The sequence below is a fragment of the Felis catus genome, chromosome B1 (assembly GCF_018350175.1).
Source record: "Felis catus isolate Fca126 chromosome B1, F.catus_Fca126_mat1.0, whole genome shotgun sequence".
Lineage (NCBI taxonomy): Eukaryota > Metazoa > Chordata > Mammalia > Carnivora > Felidae > Felis > Felis catus.
The window spans coordinates 100,438,483-100,444,482 of record NC_058371.1 but is presented as its reverse complement, the minus strand read 5'-3'; the positions used below and the strand labels follow the sequence as shown (position 1 = coordinate 100,444,482).

At 32.8% G+C, this 6,000-nt stretch overlaps 1 long non-coding RNA gene across 1 annotated transcript in view; it reads right to left on the bottom strand.

Moving 5' to 3' along the window:
* Positions 1–559: 559 nt before the first annotated feature.
* The window catches only part of LOC123384953, a 31,085-nt gene continuing 25,644 nt past the window's right edge, over positions 560–6,000 (bottom strand). The window contains exon 3 of the long non-coding RNA XR_006596785.1: positions 560–1,253. This is a non-coding gene — a long non-coding RNA (uncharacterized LOC123384953). The remainder of the gene's footprint in view (positions 1,254–6,000) is intronic.

Here is a 6,000-nt window from a genome sequence, read left to right as displayed (position 1 = left end):
CTGCATAAAAAAAAGTAACATATACATGACTGGAAAACCAGAAGGAGAAGAAAGAGGAAACAGAGCAGAAGTTATAACAGTTGAGGACTTACCAAAATTAATCAGACACTAAACCACAGATCTAGGAAGCTCAGAAAACACCAAGAAAGATAAATTACACCCCCATAAACAATAACAATAACCAAAGCTGTAGAAAATCAAAGAAAAAGAGCAGATCTTGAAAGAAGACAGAGAAAAAAAATATACCTTACTTACAGTTGAACAGGATAAGAATTACAATGGTCTTCTGATTAGAAACTATGCAAATAAAGAGAATGGAGGGCAATATTTAAAGTTTTGGAAGGAAAACCCACTGATCTATAATTCTATTGCCAGTAAAATTATTCTTCAAAATAAAGAAGAAATGAAGACTTTCTTAGACAAACAAAGGTTTGAACGACTTTATCATCAGCAAACATGACCTGAAAGAAATGTTAAAAGAAGCATTTCAGGGTGAAAGAAAAATGATACAGGTCAGAAACTCAGACCTACATGAAGAAAGGAAGTGTTTTGGGGAAATAATAAATCAAGGTAAAATGATGTCTCTAATCGTTTTTCCATTTTTAATATAATAGCAATAATAGTTATAATATATTGGGTTATTATAGCACATGGATAAGTAAAATAAATGAGACTGGAGAGAGGAATAGGGAATACTCTATAATAAGGTAACTGCATCATATACACATGAAGCATTGTAGTTATTTGAAGGTGGACTTAAACTGGTTAAAAGGACATGTTTGAAATTTCAAGTCAACTACTAAAAATATTTTTTAAAGAAGTATAATTGATATGGTGTGAGAGGACATAAAATGGAATCACATAAAATGCTCACTTGAAACTGGAGAACGCGGAAGAGGGAAATAAAATGAAACAAAGAACAAATATAATAATTAGAACATTAAACATAGTGGGTTTTTAATTCAACCGTATTAATAATCACTCTAAGTGTTTATATATGTCAATTTAAAGACAAATTGTCCATGAATTTAAAAATAAATATGGAATTGTATCAGTGAGATCATGGTAGCTGCTGTAATAAATAGGCCTTCACAATTTTAATGGCTTAACATAATACAAAGTTTTCTTCTTGCTCACATAAAAGTTGATGAGGTAGTCCCATGTAGCTTCAAGATCCAAAGTCTTCCACACTTGTGTCAGGGCCCAAGGTCTTTCTACTGGATGACTTCATCTTCCTTAGTACTTCATCAATTCTTCATCCAGATGGTACAAAGGGGAAAGAGAAAGCAAAGGATAAGAATTTAAGTTGCATAATTCATAAATTTTTCTCAGAAACATTTTTTAGAATGACAACTTAAATAAGACATTATACATGTTAAAGAAAAGGTATAAACCGCTAGAGTTTAGAGAAAGGTATCTTTATGAACATCGATTCAGGGTACTTTGTTACATAAATATTAAGAATAAGCTCCAAAGTGAAAATGTAGTATTTTAGATAAATTTGCCAAGGAAAGCATGAAATTTTTAAAAAAATGTGGAAAAAAACTTGAATTATGTTTTTAAAAATTACACGGACAATTTTTGGAAACCAGTTTTAGTAATTGTTTTTTTTTTAATTTTGGCACAAAATTTTATTTTAAATGCTAAAAAACTGGTCCAATCTGGTGAATGTCCAAACCTAAACTGGTTTAAATAAAAAATACTGGTCTAAAATACTTACCTCCCTCTTAAGTTTATGGCCCTTGTCTCTATTCACTTACCACGTACTTCCATGTGAATGGTCAGGCAAATAATTAAATTTATATGTCCAGAATTTAAAAGCAAAATAAAACATAAAAGTCTCCACTGAAGGAACTTCCAATATTGGGGAGAGAGAATAAAGATAATTCAATCAATTCATCAGATGTCAGGAAAATGACACAAGACTAAATGGTAGAAAGGATTTCAAATATACAAAATACTCAGTAGATGTGAACTAATTAGACATAGGACTAGTTAAAAGCACAGAGATTTTTTACTGTTTATTTTTTTAAAACATGTGCTTATCTGTGAGCCAGAGAGCAAAACGATGACACAGAAAAGTTGAAAGTAAACAAATAGAAAAATATATTAGACAAATACTATATAACCTTTGCACCAAATAGACTTGAAGCTAAAAGTCCTTTCCTGAAGTTAAAGAGGAGCATTTTGTAATGATAAAGCTACTATTTCCCAAGAATATGTGGCAGTTTGAACCTGTGTGCAACTAACAACATATCCTCTAACACGTAAGGAAAATTGAAATAATTTTGAGAAGAAATTAACAAATCCACATAGAATATTTCAACACAATTCTATGAAGTATAGGTACCAAACATATAAATTGTATTGCACATATAGACAAGTTAAATAACACAGTTAGCATATTTTGTCTAATTCACGTATCAAGAATCCTGCACTCAACAATTACAGAATTAAGAGATTATTTTTCAAACACTCATGAAATTATACAAAAATTGGCCATATGCTAGGTCACAAAGCCAATCACAACAAATATCAATGAATAAAGATGATATTGTCTGATCATAGGCAATGAAGTTACATAACAATATATTTTGAATATATCAATATAACTCATATATTTTGAATTTTAAAGCAGCCCTCTCCGACATAATTTCATTAATTTAATAATGATGTTGTTTAGCTGATAATGATGGTGGCAGCCAGTTTCGATAGAATGCTTCGCACAGATGATGTATTGTGCCATATGAGGTATATACACTTTATAAAACCCTTGAGGCAGATTCTACTGTTATTATTTTGCTGATGAGGAAACTCAAGTCCAGATTTTATGAATGATGGAGCTAAGGCTGAAAGCCCAGACAATCTGACCTCAGATCCTGTGCTTTCAGCTATGACAACGGAAGAATTAAAAATCAAAGGTGGAATTAAGCAGCGATGAGACACTATATACCAAAACTTGTGGAAGGCAGTTGAAGGGGATTGTAGAGTTTTATCTGCAATTCATATAATAGTGCAGAAGATACAGTAAAAATTAATGTTCTGTGAGTTCACCAAAAACTCAGAGAAAGTTGGAGAATCTTTCTGACAAAGTAAACTGAGCAGAGTAAACGCAGGCAACAAAGAAAGAACAAAATTAATTAAATACAAAACAAAGAAACAAAGACCTAAAATCTGTTTCTTCAGAAGGAAGTTTCTCTGACAAATCCATTTTTAAGAAGGGCAACAAAAATATTATGAATAAAAAAAGAACATGACCATATGTAGACTAGAAATATTACAAACGAGTGGGAAGTTCTGTAAGGAACTTTTATACTAAAACTTGGGTGAACTGGCCAGTTTTCTGGAAAACTGTATATTACCAAAATTAACAAGAAATTAAAAAAACCTAATTAATCTAAAGCCATTATAGTCATTTAATCGGTAGTCAAGAACCTACCCACAAAATTGGCACAAAAACAGACATTTTTAAGTACAGGTTTTACTAAATCTTCAAAGCAGAGATAACATTGACTTGGGGCACACTTTCAAAAATTGAGGAATAGGGAAAAGTACCAACTCACCAAAGGCAGGTAGAAAGGCCGATCTCTTTTATAAGCAGAGATGCAAATATCCTAAATAAGGCATTAACACAAATGAACAAATATTATATATTTTTATAAAGTATATAATATTTAATTTTCAAAGTATGCAGATGGGTGTTTTATAATTGACACACTTAAATTGTTTTCAGTAACAAAGTTGCATAATGTTGAAAACATTGCCAAACATCTGTTTTCAAAATTCTGTCTTGATAGCAAGAATTATTTTCCAAACTGATCATTTTCTCACTTCTTATTAAAAATGCCTCTTTTACATTGGGACATATTACGGGTGTGTGTGTGTATTTAAATACTGCTTAACAGACACTTTTAATCATAGAAAGTTCAGAAATTTGGGACAGTTGTTTTTTTTGCAAGAGAAAAACATGCACTCATCTTCAAATTCTCCAACTTTTTAAAGGACTTCTCTGTGAGAAAAACCAGTCTCTCTTTATGGTACTTAGGATTTTCATGTTGTCTCCTCATTTTAGTACACATTTTTGGAAATAGTTTTCTACTCAATGTAATACAACCCTGATAATATAATCCCTAAACTCTTCCAGCCTATAATCATAACGACGTAACCAGTTTCAATCTGGATATTAAATATTAGTAGATTTAGTTGCTATCTTATTTTCTAAACTAAAAATTAATATAAAAGAACTATCTTGTATATCCTCTGGAACTCAAGAAGTCCACTTTAGAAACTGCTGCTCTTGTGAAATAGGGTCATCAGAAAGCTTCCCACACTGGGTATGGCTCAGAGTAGCTGCCTACCAAATGAGGATTTAGGATGACACCCCAAAGGTGAGAGTGAGATATTCTGTCTCTATTTTGAGGAGTAACGATTTCAGTGAGAAAGGTCAGCACGGCAATTTTCTATCCAAGTAGGCTGGGAGGCAACACTACTTCAAGCGTTCTGGCTTAATGATAAATTCTTGAAATATATTTCAAGTGTTAGATTCTGAGGCTTGAAAAGTTTCTAGACACAGAAATGTATTATGTTAATTCCAACTAATTTGAATACCAGCCATACTTTCATTATGAAAGTTATGATCTTCAGCGTTAAGAGACCCTATTTTAAATAGCAAGGCTGAAACATGACTTAAGGAAATTGCTGTATTCAAGTTCCAGAGATCTGGGTCACTAATAGAAATTTCAACTGCTCTGTCATCAAACCCCCGGAAAGGACCTTTAAGAAAACACATTTTTTGTTTGTTTGTTTGTTTGTTTGTTTTAACAGTGGAGCTATATTCCCTGAAAGCGAATTATACGTTAGAATGTCAATTACTTGTATTTGCATTTGTCGGTGCTGGTATTGCAAACAATTTGTCCAAGTACAAGAAAAGTAGAGACTGGAGTCCTTCAGTAACCCCTCTCATTAATTCTTTGTGCAAACAAACTCTAGTTTGGTAGAAAGCAAGATAACCTAATGGATGTTTTGTAGAGGATGTACAGCTACATTGTTTACCAGTTAAGTTTTATCAAATGAAATGGACCAAGAAAAGCCAAGAAAAGTTTGCAGCTCTATAAATCCCAAGCTATATTTTGAACATTCCTGAAACACCCAATCTCCAGACTTGGGCTTTGAATAGATTTATAAGAGCCAAAGGTCACAGTTCTTGCAAACACAGGAAACAGCACATAGAGTTTTTGTTTATTTTCTGTCTCTTAAAAAAATCAAATATGGCCATCAAGGATATAAAATACCAATACTCAACTACTGGTAGCAGAAGTAGGGCCTGGAGTGTTTTTGTCTCCTTGGTTATCATGTGTAACAAAAACAGATGCAGAATAATTTCAAGTTTATTCTATCTTGCTTTCACCAAGGTTTGAATACATGTGTTTGAAATGATAGAAGGATTCCGTGAAAGCACTGCCAGGAGAAGGCCAATCAACTCAGTTACTCATGAAATGAAGAATATGAACAAGATGGCATGTGGTTGGGGAGAGCAGAAAGATTTCTTTGACTTCAGGTCGAAGGACGTCAGTATCAGTCCTAAGATTTCTAGTTATTACATTTTGGAGCTCTGGACAAGTTGTGTAAATTTGTGAGCTTTGTCTCCTTGCTCTGTAAAATAACTCGTATCCTCTTTGTCTCATAGTGCTACTTTCTTAATAATCTGAGAAATTAAGGAATCTTCCTTCTTCATTTTATTTTTGTTTTTTGAAGTTAAAGAGCAATACAAATTTGAGGTCTCATAATGATGTTTTGTAGTGGTGAGTTCTTCCATCCCCAGTAGATGTCTGCTCTGTGATCCCTTACCTGCTTTGGCTGGGTGGTATGGGGAAAGCCCGGGACAGTGGCATCACGATGAGCTACTATAGTTCTATTAGCAATATTTAACAGAATTAATTTTCTAAACTCTTTAAATTTCTTTTTAGAAGACCCTATGCCAGTGGTGGCAATGGCTTTCGA